Source organism: Tauraco erythrolophus, chromosome 1 (assembly GCF_009769465.1).
Source record: "Tauraco erythrolophus isolate bTauEry1 chromosome 1, bTauEry1.pri, whole genome shotgun sequence".
Taxonomy (NCBI): Eukaryota; Metazoa; Chordata; class Aves; order Musophagiformes; family Musophagidae; genus Tauraco; species Tauraco erythrolophus.
Window position 1 is genome coordinate 84,247,964 of NC_141465.1, and position 15,163 is coordinate 84,263,126.

The following is a 15,163-nucleotide window of genomic DNA, read 5'->3' on the forward strand; positions in this document are numbered from 1 at the left end:
ACTGGGTTAAACCAGGGCAACATGTAAAAAACACAAAGGTTTTTTCTTTACCTAGGTAGAGAATTTGAAAGAATAAAATTTAGAGGAAAATTATAAATTATCATATGCAAATCTGAATTTTGATTTTAACTGGGGGATCATTGATATATGATGGCTTAGTTTTACGATTTCCTTGTTTATTTCACATAAATTTTTATAACACAAGATAATAAGAGCAAAGCATACGCAACATTGATCATAAAGAACTGCACACTAATGTTCAGCATTTTCAGTTAGTGCTTTCAAGTCATTGAAATTTGATGGTGAATATTCCATTAAAGCTATATAAGAAAAAATATAAACCAAGCAGTATGTCTATTTGCCTACTGAAAAACCAATCACAGGAAACCAGATTTTTATCCACATTTTATAGGAAAACTATTAAGATTCACAGGTGAATATGTTATTAGGGAAAAACAATGACCTTTAAAAATAAAAGTAGAAAATAAATTTATGATGGAGTTCTATGATAATTTATATTGGATATGTATGCTATCAGACCACCTATCAGTATAAACTTAACATGAATCATATTTAAACATAGAAACACATTTGTGAAACAAACAATGTGGTAACAAATTTGAATGCTAAAGGTGAACAGGTACTTTTCTGTGTATAACAGACACAGCATTTTTGGTCATGTTCTAAGAATGGATTTATTATCTCGTGAAAATCTGACATAAAAGTTTGAAAAGACAGTTAAATACGAGATTATTAGAACGGCTTTATGAGATATAGCCTATGAGACACACATATTAATGATAATATTTATGTTCCTTGCCACTTCAAATAAAAATACATTTGCTTAAACGAAGGGCAAGAGAGAGTTTCAGACCTGAAGCATAATGGTAATGCTTAACTTAGTTCTTTCCATTTGAGGGAATATTAGTCAGGATATTCTGTGGTTTGTACATAAAGCAGAATTTTACTGCACTCCTGAATTAGAAGCGTACCAAACAAAATCTAATAGCAGCTTCTTGTGATCCCCAGAGTAAGCCTACCAATTTAGTATAACTGGAGAAGCAGTTCTGCACCCAGTAGCCCCATAAAAAATAGGATTTCCATTGCTAATGAAAGGCCACGGGCCTTATACTCACTGTCCATTTTGCTGACTGTGCAAGGACCCAGTCCTGTCCAGCTGTGATCATTTATTATGAGAACAGGCTGTGCGAGCTTGGTACCAGGTGTCTTTTGCTATAATGTGCAGTTTAAGACTGGGTTAATGGAAAAAGCTTTAAAAATATGACACAAGCTGAAAGCAGAGGCCCCAGAACCATAAACAGCTCTGGGACAGTCTAGTGCTGGTCATTGAAGAAGCTCAACATCAAAGGATGGGAAAAGATAACTTTTTCTTTAAGGAAAGGAGCAGTAGTTAAGTAAAGGAAAAAGGAAAATGAATAAAAAAAAACCCCAAACAAACAACAAACAACAAGTGAAGGAACAGGATAGGACATCTGCTAGGACCGGCAAAGAAACTTCCATCTCATCTACCATGCATGATGCCAAAGGCTAGGATTTCCCTAAGAAGTCAACTTGCTAATAAAAGGACAAGATCTGAAATTAAGGCATGAGGGAAAAAAAGAGATACACTTTTGTTCTGGCTTCTCTCCTTGTAGAGCTCTTTAACCTGACCATGTGAACGACTAAGACCATCGAGGACCATAGTGATCAACGCTAGCTGTGTGACATCAGCTGTGGGCATGGTATGTTCAAAGATAACGTAGGATATGATTGTTAAGAATCGAGGACTTTAAACATGCAATCATAAAACCTACTTTTAATATTCCGCTCACAACAGTCTCTAATTCTCTGACATACATGTGCACACACTCAATTGCAATAGTCATATCTATAAGTGATCATGTTTCTAATTAAATTCTCTTTTATACAATTTGGGTCAACACTTAAGTCATAGTTTTGGATATTATTTTACATTCAAGAACTTGTTATGTGTAAAAAAAGGACTATTGTGAATTTTCTTTGCAGTCTGTAATTTCTGTTATCATCCTGTGTCTCTACCCTGCCACACTACATTTCAATCTGCTCCCACAGACAGCTCACTCCACACTTGGTGTTGCCATAAACTAGGACTAAATCAAAATGAATTTAGGATATATTCACTTCATTGTTATTTAGGATATATTCACTTCATTGTTACGCAATTGCTATTATGGCTAAAGTGGGCTAAAATCATCTTCAGGCCAAGACAATACCATATTAATGTTTTGTTGGTTTTTTTTTATTAGGTTAAAGAAAACTGTGCAGCCATTCATTCATAATGGTGAAATTAAAGTTTATTTACCAAACTTATATAGTTCAGTTTCATAGTTAATATTCTAACCCTTAATGACACGGTGAATCTGAAATATCATTATCATTATCGAAGGGAAAATTTTTAGAGTACTTTGTCAATGTTAGGTGTACAGGTAGATGTGAAAATGGCTTTCTAATGTAAATATTCCTCAGTAGTTATATGCCTCAATTTCAATTTGCCATGTATAGTTTGCTTGCTAAAATGGAATATGCATAACATATTTCCAAACAAGATGAGTGAGCTTTCCTATTCATCCACTTTCTCCTTTACTTGCTTCAATACCCAGTCATGTTGATATGTTATTAATAAGATGATGTGATGTGGTTATTTCTGGTAGAAGAGGGTGAATACTGAAGACACTTCTACTTTTTCCTGTTACATCTTCAGTTCCTATATTGCAATTGACAAAGCAGTTCTAAGTTTAAGAGTGTGCACAGAGATACATTAGACTCAGGCAGGGGAGGCAGATTTCTACCATATGCTTAGATCTTCACGGGTACCTAACCCTATTAAATCCTTTTACAAGATCATCTTTCTACCATTTTTTTTAATTTTGAAAAATATGTAAGGAATATTTGTTTTTACACATGGAGATCACAGTGCATGCATGAATTTAAAATAAACATATTAACAGTTCTTATTGTGGTGGAGCATACAGCAGGATCAAAACAAAAGCTGCATGGAGTGAGTACACCTCTAGGTTGATTTTTTCCCCATATTAACCTTTTTACAAGATTTTTTCCTCATCCTCGCTCTCAAATATCCTTTTCTTCATTTTCTTCTCTGTATTAATAAACAGGATGTGAATTTCTCTTTATGGATAACTTCAGTGTTGGTTCCATAATTTTTATATATATATAAAACTATATGTGCTGAAGTAATTTTCTCTGGCATATACTTAAACCCTCTAAATATGTGGTCATTTGCTTTTGTGCCCTCCTCTCAATCATTAACTTGTTAAATTATGCAATGTGAGTGTTTTAACTTCAGCTCATCAATCCTTCCTTCTAGTATCTTAATAATTTTTCTTGGTTAGAATTACTTTTCTGCAACATGGAGTGTGATTCCAGATTGCACGAGTCTATATTTAATGATGGGATACAGCTCCAGATTGTAGACAACTAAATTTAGGTATTTACAATCTGGAGCCGAATCCTATTTCAGTTTTGGGTGAGTACGCTGACGATCAAAATATGATAAAGCCTGATTTCTGAGGTTGTGTTTAGCTTCTAAGACTTGCTTTCTTATTAGGGAAGGGAGTAGGAAGGGATAAATTTAGTTTCTTGAACTGTACCCTTCTCACACCAAAACCAGCAGGTCCTTCACATAAGTTTACAAGTCATTAATGCCAAGTATCAACGTATCAAAGAGCTAGAGCTAATAGCAGAAAGCAATTAGTTGAGTTCTGCATGGATTAATTTACTTGATTTACCTTGTTATTTTGAGTAAGATGCAATGACACCGCACATAAATTCACATAGTATTTCTGCCTTCTTCCTTGTGGTGCCTATGACACCTAGGTTAAGAGGACGTGTTCGCAGATACAGAAGATACAGCCTGAGGAGGAGTTTCCTGTATAAAATCAGTTCTGATCCATAGACCTACCTATCTATCTTCCTTTCAGAGAATTTAGACAAGGGGTTTAATGGAACAGACCTTCAGCGCATGTTCAAGTAGTCTTGTGTCAAGCATGAAGTGGTACAATCACAGCCATTTTCATTAAAAAGCCTAGATGCAGGAAATGGATTATCCTGTTGATTGGATCTTTTGTGATGGAAGTAGGGAGTCAAGTTCAGAGACTTTTTTAGTCAAAAAAATCTTTTCACTTTTAGTACTATATCTGGCCTTAAAATATTCTGGATGGAGTACTTTTTCTCCACTTCTACAGCTGAGTATCTAGATGACCGGCTGCAGCTAAGAATTCTGGAGTGGCAGGTGCAGAAGTAGAACAAGTGAAAACCAGCATGACCCTGCTCTCTAGTAGCTCCGTCAGCTGGGAGAAGACAGAGTAAGGTTCTCTTCTCTAGTCTATGTCAATTTTGCTTTTGTTTTTGAAGTAACACAAATAAGCACAGCTATTAGCAGGACTCAGATTCCTTCATCTTCTTGCCAAGTTATCTAATCACTTAGAGTATGTCGTGCATTTACACACCTTGCCTAAATATCTTTTACTCGATAGTTTTACCAGAGATAGTATTTTCGGATGAATGAACTCTTCTGCAAACTTCTATGAGAGTCTTTATGAATTAGTATATTATTATGATAGAATGTTATATTACATATTATAATGGAGATGATTGTGCCTCTCTACTCTGATCTCGTGAGACCCCACCTGGACTACCGTGTTCAGCTCTGGGGACCCCCGACAGAAGAAGGACATGGACCTGTTGGAGTGGGTCCAGAGGAGGGCCACAAAGATGATCTGAGGATTGGAGCACCTCTCCTCTGAAGACAGGCTGAGAGAGTTGGGGTTGTTCAGCCTGGAAAAGAGAATGTTCCAGCAAGACCTTCTAGCAGCCTTCCAGTGCCTGAAGGGGACCTACAGGAAAGCTGCAGAGGGACTTTTTGCAAGAGTATGTAGTGATAGGACAAGGGGCAATGGTTTAAACTGAAGGAGGGTGGATTTCAATTAGATCAAAGGAAGAAATTCTTCACTCTGAGAGTGGTGAGGCAGTGGAACAGGTTGCCCAGAGATGTTGTGGATGCCCCATCCCTGAAAGTGTTAAAGGCCAGATTGGATGAGGCTTGGAGCAACCTGAACTAGTGGAAGGTGTCCATGCCCATGGCAAGGGGGTTGGAACTAGATGATCTTTAAGACTCCTTCCAACTCAAAATACTTTATGATTCTATGATAAATATAATTATATTTAATTTATGCATTCTTATTAAATGTAATAATTACTATTGCTATTGTTATTATTATTGTGGCTCTAATTTCCATCATACTTTTTTCACCACATAATACACTATACATCTTGCCTCCCCTTATAATCCACTAAGTCCATTAATTGACCTCTGTCATGTAAAAATACAAAGGCCAGAGAAGGGGAAAAGCCCACTACCGTACTGGTCTTTTTAGGAGTGTCTCTGAAAAAAAAATAAGTAACCACAGGCAAATGAAATGATATTTAGGTCAATGACTACATGCATAGTTTATAGAAATAAAAAAATTCACAACTTTTCAGATGCAGGATATCTGCTTCAGGAAATCTGACTGAAACTTATTGATATTCTAAATAGTATCTTATTTTTCACTGAAAATGTGGGAGACGAAATCTGAGGTATTCCAGTTCAGCCAGACATTGACAAGGTTTTTCTTAAAACTGATGTTCTTATGAGTCTTAATGAAATTACAAAACCACAAAATTTAAGTCTCATATAAGGAAAAATATTCACTCAATAAGAAGCATAAATTAATAATAGAGTGAAATTCTTTCTCAGGACAGTATAGATACGGTGATTTTTTTTTTCTATAGAACATCTTTCAATCAGAAAGTGGTGTTTCTCCTATTTTAAATGATCAGTGGAAACATATCACTGTCATCACGTGCATGATTTTTATGACTAAAATACTATGAATGCAATGTTTTTATTTCTATAAAACATTTTAAAATGTATTTTGACTGTTGATGATGGCAAAACGAAATAGTTTGTGGATATTTCACTTTAAATAAATAATTAAGATTTAACTTCTTGACAGACTGTAAGACTGAACCAAAATTTAACACCCCAGAATGTGCCACAGGAAGATGATTCTGAATTACGGTTCAAATCTAATGTAATATCTCTTATTTTCTCTTCTGACAACTAATGTAGCCAAAAGCTTTTCATGACATTTCATACTGATTGCATACATTAGCAAACTAAGTTTCTGATAGTAATTAAACTTTGGATGCAGTGAACCTGTATTTGTTCCTACTGGTTATATTTCTCATTGTCAGCAAACTATACAAGATTAAGTTCTGGATTTTAAGTTTCTAAAGTTCTAAGATTTTAAACATGAAAGCAATAAAATATAACAAAATTATGTTAATTCTGAGATTCAAATGCTATACCCTGTACTTAATTGGACCAATTTTATTATTGATAGTACAAGATTTTCAGTGGTCTTTTAGATCTAGTCTTGACCAGAGAGGTCAAGACTGGTGGCAGCCTGGGCTGGTGGAATTCACAGTCTTGAGGGATATGGGCCAGGATCATGCCCTGGTGGAATTCACAATCTTGAGGGATATGGGCTAGGCAGAGAGTAAAATCAGGACCCTGAATTTTAGGAAAGCAAATTTTTGATTGTTTAAGGAATAAGTGGATGAGACCCTCTGGGAAACTGCCCTCAGGGACAAAGGAGCTGAACAGGGCTAACTTCTTTAGGATATTTTTCTTAGACCACAAGGGCTCTTGTTTTCCATGTATAAGAAATTGGGCAAAGAAGGCAGGAGATCATCATGTCTGAACAAGGATGTCCTGGTCAGACTGAAGTGTAAGAAGGAAATGCACAGGCAGTAGAACCAGGGACGTGTCCTGGGACGACTGTGTAAGAGTGGAAAGCTCGGATGTGTAGAGATGGGATCAGGAAAGCTATGGCACAGTTAAAGCTGAATTTGGCAAGCAATGAGTTAATAAGAAGTGCTTCTACAGTTACATTGGCTAGAAAAGGAATACTAAAGAAAATGTACCCCTCTAATAAATGAATGTGAACTAGTGACAACTGACATAAAGCACGCCGGTACTCAACAATTATTTTTCCTGGGTTTTCAATGGTAGCCTCTCTTCCCACATCTCACAAGACTCTGAACCTCAAGGCAAGTACCGGGGGAACAAAATCCCTCCCTTCATAGGAGAAGATCAGATTTGAGACCACCTGAGGAACATGAAAATACATGAGTCCATGGGATCCAATAAGAGGCATGCCAGTGTCCTCAGGAAATTGGCTGATGTAGCTGCCAAGTGACTCTCCATCACATTTCAGAAGTCATGGCAGTGAGACAAAGTCTCCAATGACTGCAAAAAAGGGAACATTGTACCCATTTTTGAAAAGGTAATAAGGGAGACTCTGGGATCTACTGACCAATCTTCCTCACCTGCGTGCCCAGTGAGATCATGGAACAAATCCTCCTGGATGACATGTCAAATCATATGTAAGACAGGGAGGGGATTAAAGAAAGCCAATATGGCTGCACCAAGGGCAAATGGTACCTGATTAATCTATTGACCTATTGTGATAGTGTGTCTGCATCAGTGGGTTAGGGAAGAGCTACTGATATTATCTATTTGAACTTCTGTAAGGCCTTTGACATGGTCCCACAAAACATCCTTGTCTCTAAATTGGAGAGATATGGGTTTGATGGATGGACTGTTAGATGGATAATGAACTGGCTAGATGGATGCCTCCAAAGAGTTACAGTCGGTGTCCAAAGGGAGATCAATAACAAGTGGTGTCCCTCAGGGGTCCATATTGGGACTGGTACTGCTCAATATGTCTATTAATAACATAGTGGGATTGAGTGCACCCTCAGCAAGTTTGCAGATGACACTAAGCTGAGTGCTGCAGTTGATTCGTTAGAGGGAAAGGGGGCTGCCCTGAGGGAGCTTGACAGGCTTGAGGAGTGGGCCCATGCAAACCTCATCAAGTTCAAGAAGACCAAATGTAAAGTCCTGCACCTGGATCAAGGCAATCACCAACATCAAGATAGACTGGGAGATGAATGGATTGAGAGCAGCCCTGCAGAGAAGGATTTGGGGATACTGGCAGATGAAAAACTGGACTTCAGCTGGCAATGCTGTATGGATGATCTCGCTCATATATCTGAAATCAGGGCAATCTTAAACAAGCTTTGGCAGTGTCTAGCACACACAAGCAACTCGCATAGGGTTGTAAAAGTGACCCAGCCTTGGATCTCCTTGAGGTCCTGTATCTGCAGATATCTGCAGAGACTCATGGGGAGCTGTGTAGATTGCTCAGCCCTGAGTTTTCCAATATGCCCTAGACTGAACAAGGCAGTGCTGCATCTTTCAAAGAACCAAAACTTGAGTTGAGCCGTGAAATCCCTGTTATGGTTTGAAGTGGGGGGGGAGGTCCGGGTGGCAGAAGCTGCCCATCACACCGGACTCCCATCCCCCTCAGGGCTTGAGCCAATCGGCGCCTCTGCGAATTGCCCTATTTGACAGGGCAATTTGCCCTAATTGACAGGGCATGACAGGCTGGAGAGGTGGGCCCGTATCAACCTCATGAAGTTCAACCAGGCCAAATGCAAGGTCCTACATCTGGGTCGTGGCAATCCCAGGCACAAATACAGACTGGGCGGAGAATGGATCGAGAGCAGCCCTGAAGAGAAGGACTTGGGAGTACTGGTGGACGAGAAGCTCAATATGAGCCGGCAATGTGCTCTTGCGGCCCAGAAGGCCAACCGCGTCCTGGGCTGCATCAAGAGGAGCGTGGCCAGCAGGTCGAGAGAGGTGATTCTCCCCCTCTACTCTGCTCTCATGAGACCTCACCTGGAGTACTGCGTCCAGTTCTGGAGCCCCCAACATAAGAAGGACATGGACCAGTTGGAGAGGGTCCAGAGGAGGGCCACGAAGATGATAAGAGGGCTGGAGCACCTTTCCTATGAGGACAGGCTGAAAGAGTTGGGGCTGTTCAGCCTGGAGAAGAGGAGGCTCCGGGGTGACCTTATAGCGGTCTTCCAGTACCTCAAGGGGGCCTACAGGAAAGATGGGGAGAGGCTATTCAGGAGGGCCAGTTGTGATAGGACAAGGGGTAATGGTTTTAAAATAGAGGGAGGTAGATTCAGATTGGATATTAGGAAAAAATTTTTTACCATGAGAGTTGTAGAACACTGGAACAGGTTGCCCAGAGAGGTGGTGGATGCTCCATCCCTGGAGATGTTCAAGGCCAGGTTGGACGAGGCCCTGAGCAACCTGATCTAGTTGGAGATATCCCTGTTTCTTGCAGGGGGGTTGGACTAGATGACCTTTGAAGGTCCCTTCCAGCCCTAACCATTCTATGATTCTATGATTCTATTTACGTCGGACAAAGGAACCGGAAAGGTGTGCCTTTGCCCAGGAGCAAGGAGACGGGAGGGGGGCACAGCCCCCGCTCCCGGCTCCCGGCCGGGCCGGCGGCCTGGGCCGGGCCGGACCAGACCTGTGCCCGCTCCGTGCCGGTGCCCGCTCCGTCGAGGATGGCGGCGGCGGAGGCGCTTGGGGAACTCAGGGAGACCCCCACTGCCGGGGCGCCCACTGGGCCGAGTTCACCCAGAAAGGACTGAAATCTAAGAGAAACGGCCACACACATAAGAGGTCAGTGAAGATGGGACAGAACAGCGTGTGCCGCAGCTGAGTCCCCCTTGCGAGCAGCCCCTTGTAACAAGTCCTCGGTGGAGCAAGCAGAGACCCACTCGCAGCCCGTGGAGGACCCATGTCGAGAAGAGATGCCAGAGCCTGAGTACGGTACGCATCTAGAGTCCATGGGATGACTCAGGGATGACTCAGGGATGAGGGAGGGTGAGAGGGGACTGTGTAGGGTATAGTTGCCGGAGCAGTCTAACCCACCACAATACCTCAAAAAATTATATGCTCTGAGTCTCAAGCCAACCATTATTCAGTTTCCTGATGAAGTAAGATAAAGAGAAGCTGGATGGTTTCAGTTTCAACTGACGATCTTGTGTACTCAGACAATCACAGATCAGCAAAGAGAAATAAAAAGCAGAGCATACAAAACTGAATCTCACTCATGGATGAATAAAGAAAGATAAGGAGAAACTCCACCACATCACCAAAGATAATGGTATAATCTGCTCAGGCATAGTCCTACACACAGTTAGATAAATCAGGGGATAAACCCCCTAAGATTCAGGTTGGGAATTGGGAGTCACTTCTCCAACTATACAGCTGGCCTGTGAGGAGACTCTTCCTCCTTGATTGAGACGCCGGCCAGGGTAACTTCCCTGGGATCGAGAGCCCTTGCCTGGAGGGGTAAGTGAATATTTAAGTTTGTAACCATGGGTGATTAACTAACACACACGTAATATCTAGTGCGCTTGTGTGTTGTAATAGTGTATTTGTTAATCTCTTGTGTGTTGTAATAGTGCATTGTAATAGCGTGTTCTTGTTTTTAAATTGTGATAGTGCATTCCTCCATTGTATCCGTAAAACCTGTGATAATGGTATATTGAATCTGCAAGTGTAGTTCTAATAAATCATTGACTTGAACCCTGCAGTTAAATCTGTAAGTATAGTTCAAATAAGTCATTTGCTTGAACCTTGCGGTTGAGTCTCTTTTTGTTACAAATGTGCGTTTGCAACTAAGAAAGCCAATCATATCTTGGGTTTCATGAAAAGCAATTTGACCAGCAGGCTAAAGAAGGTGATTCTCCCCCTCTACTCTGCTGTCATGAGATCCTATCTGGAGTACTTCATCCAGTTCAGGGCCCCCAGTACAAGGAAGACACATGCCTGTTACAGTGGGTTCAGAAGACAGCCACAAAAATGGTCAGAAGGCTGGAAAACATCTATGAAGAAAGGTTGAGAGAGTTGAGGCTCTGGGGAGAATTTATTGTAACCTTTCAATACTTAAAGGAGGCTATAATAAAGATGGAGAGAGACTTCTTACCAGAGCTTGCAATAACCAGGCAAAGGGCAACGGTTTTAAAGAGAAAAAGAGTACTTTTAGATTACATATAAGGAAGAAATTTTTTACGTTGATGGTGGTGAGGCACTGGAACAGGTCTCCCAGAGAAGCTGTGAATGCCTCACCATTAGAAGTGTTCAAGGTCAGGTTGGATGGGGCTTTGAGCAACCTGATATAGTGGAAGATGTTCCTGCTCACAGCCAGAGAGGTGGACTAGATTATCTTTAAAGGTCCCTTCCAACCCTAACCATTCTTTGATTCTATGATTTTTCAGCTCACTTCTAATGTTGCTAAGTTCCCTAAATATAAGCAGTCATAGTTTTGGGGTTTGGGGTGTGTGTGTTTTGAACTCTTCAATGTAAATCATTGCAAAATATAAAGACCATGGTCATAATATATTGAATGGAAATTATTATGCATGCAAAAAGTTTCATTGCACTGTGAAAGTAATTATGCCCTAGATAAAATGTGTTAAGTTCTGTTTGAAATGTTGATGATGGGTAATAGCTACAGTGCAAAGGTCAGGGTTACTATGAATTTTTACTTTCTCTGCAATATTTTTGTTAAACCCATGAAAATAAGATGATGAGTTCCACTGTCATTTGGATTTTTTCTTGCTTATATTCAATTTTCTTTTTTTGAATGCAATGTAACAGCTGTTTCTTAATTTTTTTATTATTGTAGTTATTAAATATTTATACATGAACATCATTCTCACTACTAATGATTTAAAATCTTGTGCTAGCTTACATCTCAGCTGATTTCAGTCTGATGAATCAGATCAGAAGGGGCTAAATCTTTCAATTTGTTCTGCTAAAATAGTGCAATAAGGAAGATACTGGTTGTTAACAGTCACATTCTTTTTTTAAGTTCTGTGAGATATAGTATCTTATTAAGCAGCAATTGATTGAATTAAAGAAATAACCGTAAGACCAGTGTCCCGAGAAAAATCCTTAACCAGGAAATGTCAGCATCACAGTTTCTGTATGGATTCTGTATAGGTTAATGAACAATACATATTCTCCAACATATATAAAAACCACAACATGAGGTAGCGGTTATTCCAAGGAAGTGCATGGGCCAAATCCCACCCACTTACCTTAAAAGATCAAATTTTAGAGATTCCATATTTTTGAAAATGCTTTAGATGCAATTGTTTCTTTCATAATTTTGTTCTTAAAAAAAAATCTATTAAAAATTTACTCATCTCTCTCTAAAGTTTACTGTGAGGATGATTATTGGATTAGCCCCATCTGTAAATTTAGGTAGAGGGATCCCGGTCTAGGTAAGGTATGAGCAAAGAACAACTTAGATCTATCCATTTCAGGAGTCCCTTGGACATCCTCAACTGAAAGAGGTTGATTTCATTTCCTAAATATAAACGTCTAACCTTTTAAAATTCATAAGAAATCCATCTGGTTTCCAACTGCCAGGCTGGAAAGGCACAGCTCTCTTGGTTGTCTTCTGACATATCTGCTTCCGTTGTGCAGATGTCTTAGGTTCTACAAGGTGTCTCAAACGGCAGAGGAAACCGAAGTTAAAACCGCTGAATAAATCCCACAGGTCTGAGGAACACTAAACTCTCCAAAGCTGAGTAGCAGCTGGTGGTAGACTGATAGAATGGCATACTTTTATTTAGGCATTTGTATACTCTAAGTTAGTGTTGTCCTTCTCTGACAAGGAATTAGTGAAAGCATACAAAAGATGAAGCCTTGATTCCTCTCCTGATTTCTCTTCCGCTGCCTGGTCCCATATTCACCCGGAATGGCCACTAGAGGAAAAGTAATGGATTTGCACCTATAACACTTGGCCAGATGTCAAGTGGTAACTTAAAGTTTTCTAATAGCTGTAGGAGGCTTCAGAGTACTTAGTGAAACTTACTGAGGTTTTAGCACTTAACCTCTAGCAAGTATCTACTAAGAATATGCAAACTACAGTGTTTCTTAAGCTTATAACTAGGTCAAACAAGGACAGATTTTCACAGGAATGGCAAAAGAGAAATCCATTATGCAAAAGTCAGTTCTCTGCCAAATTTCAAGTTCCTGTCCTACGGCTTGGTGCTATAACAGCATTCCAAAGAACAGATTGCCAGAATTCTTATTAGCATTCAAAAAAAAAAAAGTCTTTTTCCTTAGGTTCATGCAGTAGCTAAAGCATTTCTTGCTAGAAGTTAAAAATACCCCCATCATCATCAAAATTTCAGCTTCGCATAGTTCTTAATAGAATTGGTTAAAGTCTGAATAAATCATAAGCACATGAAATCTGGTCCCAAAATGAAAGTTTCAGGGCACCTTGAAAACAATGGTTAATTGACCTACCTGGAACAGAATAGGAAACAAAAAATAGACCTGAGCAGCATGTTTTCTTCAAGGCAAACACCTTTGAAATGATAAACTCTGTGTATAAATTCCACATTAAACTCAGCATGGAGTTAGAAGCAGTCATATTTATGTCAATTAAGTCAATGGGATAACTATTAGACTAAAATCATTAGAATTTGTCCTGAAGGCTAAAACAACAGAGAAATCTTTAAGTGAACAAAACTCAATCTATCAGCATAATTTTTAATACCAAAAAGAAATTTGCAGCTCTCTTATCACTGAACTCTACATATTTCATTGATTTCCACTAGTTAGTTTTTCCTCAATTTCAAGTTAATTTTCAGATTTATACACTACTTTTTGATATTACAATGATAATTTACAGATGAGAGAAATCTGAAAAAAGCTTTCTGTCAGCTTGAGGGAGAACTGGAACTTGGTCATGTACCAGATCAAGACATATTTCATCACTTATTCAGAGAGATGGTTCCTGAAGAATAGCTCCATAATATTTTTACTGGTAAATATTTCCTAATTATGGTGATTCATAAAAATAGGTCTCAAACTCACAAACGTTAGTTACCTGTACAAATGTTTTCATCTCTTTGATTTGAACTGCATCTATTTTTATTATTTTCTGGAAAAGGTCCTTCCTCCTTCTCTGCTATTTATGTCTTACATTTTCAGTGTAAGATGAATGTTAAAGCATTGTGAGATAAAAAAGTTACGGCTTGTTCCAATTCAGATCTGAGTCTTAATACTCCGGTAGAAATGGTAATAACTTAAAGCCGACAGGTTGGCAGAAGAATGTATTGAAAGATGAAATTATCTTGGCACGCTAGGATTGTAAATCACTTCCATATCCACTTATTCTAACAATAAAAGGCTAATATTTTCTCAGAGCCACTGAAATGAAGAAGAATTATTTCATGTCACTGAAACAAAATTTTAAAATAGCTCTATTTATTTTTGAATTGTCTAATTGCACAACTCATTATCTGATGTTCATTTTTTCTGGAAAATGTAGATAGGTACCAGAAGGGAAGAAAACCCAGCTAATCTGGACTAAGATTTTGAAGAAGTTTAGGTTGTTAAATTATATCAAGTATAACAGTGCTCAGTGAAAGAAGGAGGGAAACAGAATTGAAGGTAAAGCAGCTATGGTTACTTTTTAGCTGGTACAACTGAGATAAAGACATTCCCACTTCATTGCATTATATAGCATATTGTTTTGTGTGCTGGCTAATCCCTGCTCCTTAATTTCTGAGCAAATTTCTGTCTACAGTCATCCTGGTTTTAGGTACTATGTCCTAGTGTCTTAGGTTAGCCCAGCCAGCAAGTAAGTACCACGCAGCTGCTCACTCGCTCCTCTGCCCTGATGGGGAGGAGATGAGAAAATATTACAAAAAGCTTGAAGGTCTAGACAAAGACAGAGAAGAATCACTCACCAGTTATGGTCACGGGCAAAACAGACTCGACTGGGGGAAAAGAATCAAAATTATTTGTTGATAATCATATCAGAGACAATAATGAGAAACAAAGTCAGATTTTAAAAACATTTTCTCCCCACCCCTCTCTTCTTCCTGGCTCTACCTCTTCCCCTCAGCAGCATAGAGGGATAGAGAATGGGGCTTACAGGTCAGTTTGTCACATGTTGTTTCTGCCACTCTGTTGTTTCTTTCCTTCTCAGAGGGAGGACTCCTTACACTCCTCTCCTGCTCCAATGTGGGTTTTTTCTCATGGGAGATAGCTCTCTGCAAACTTTTCCAACATGGGTCCTTACCACAGGATGTAGTCCTTACCTGTCAGATTGCTTCAGTGCAGGCTTTCCCACAGAGTCACGACTTCTTGGGTGAAGTCACT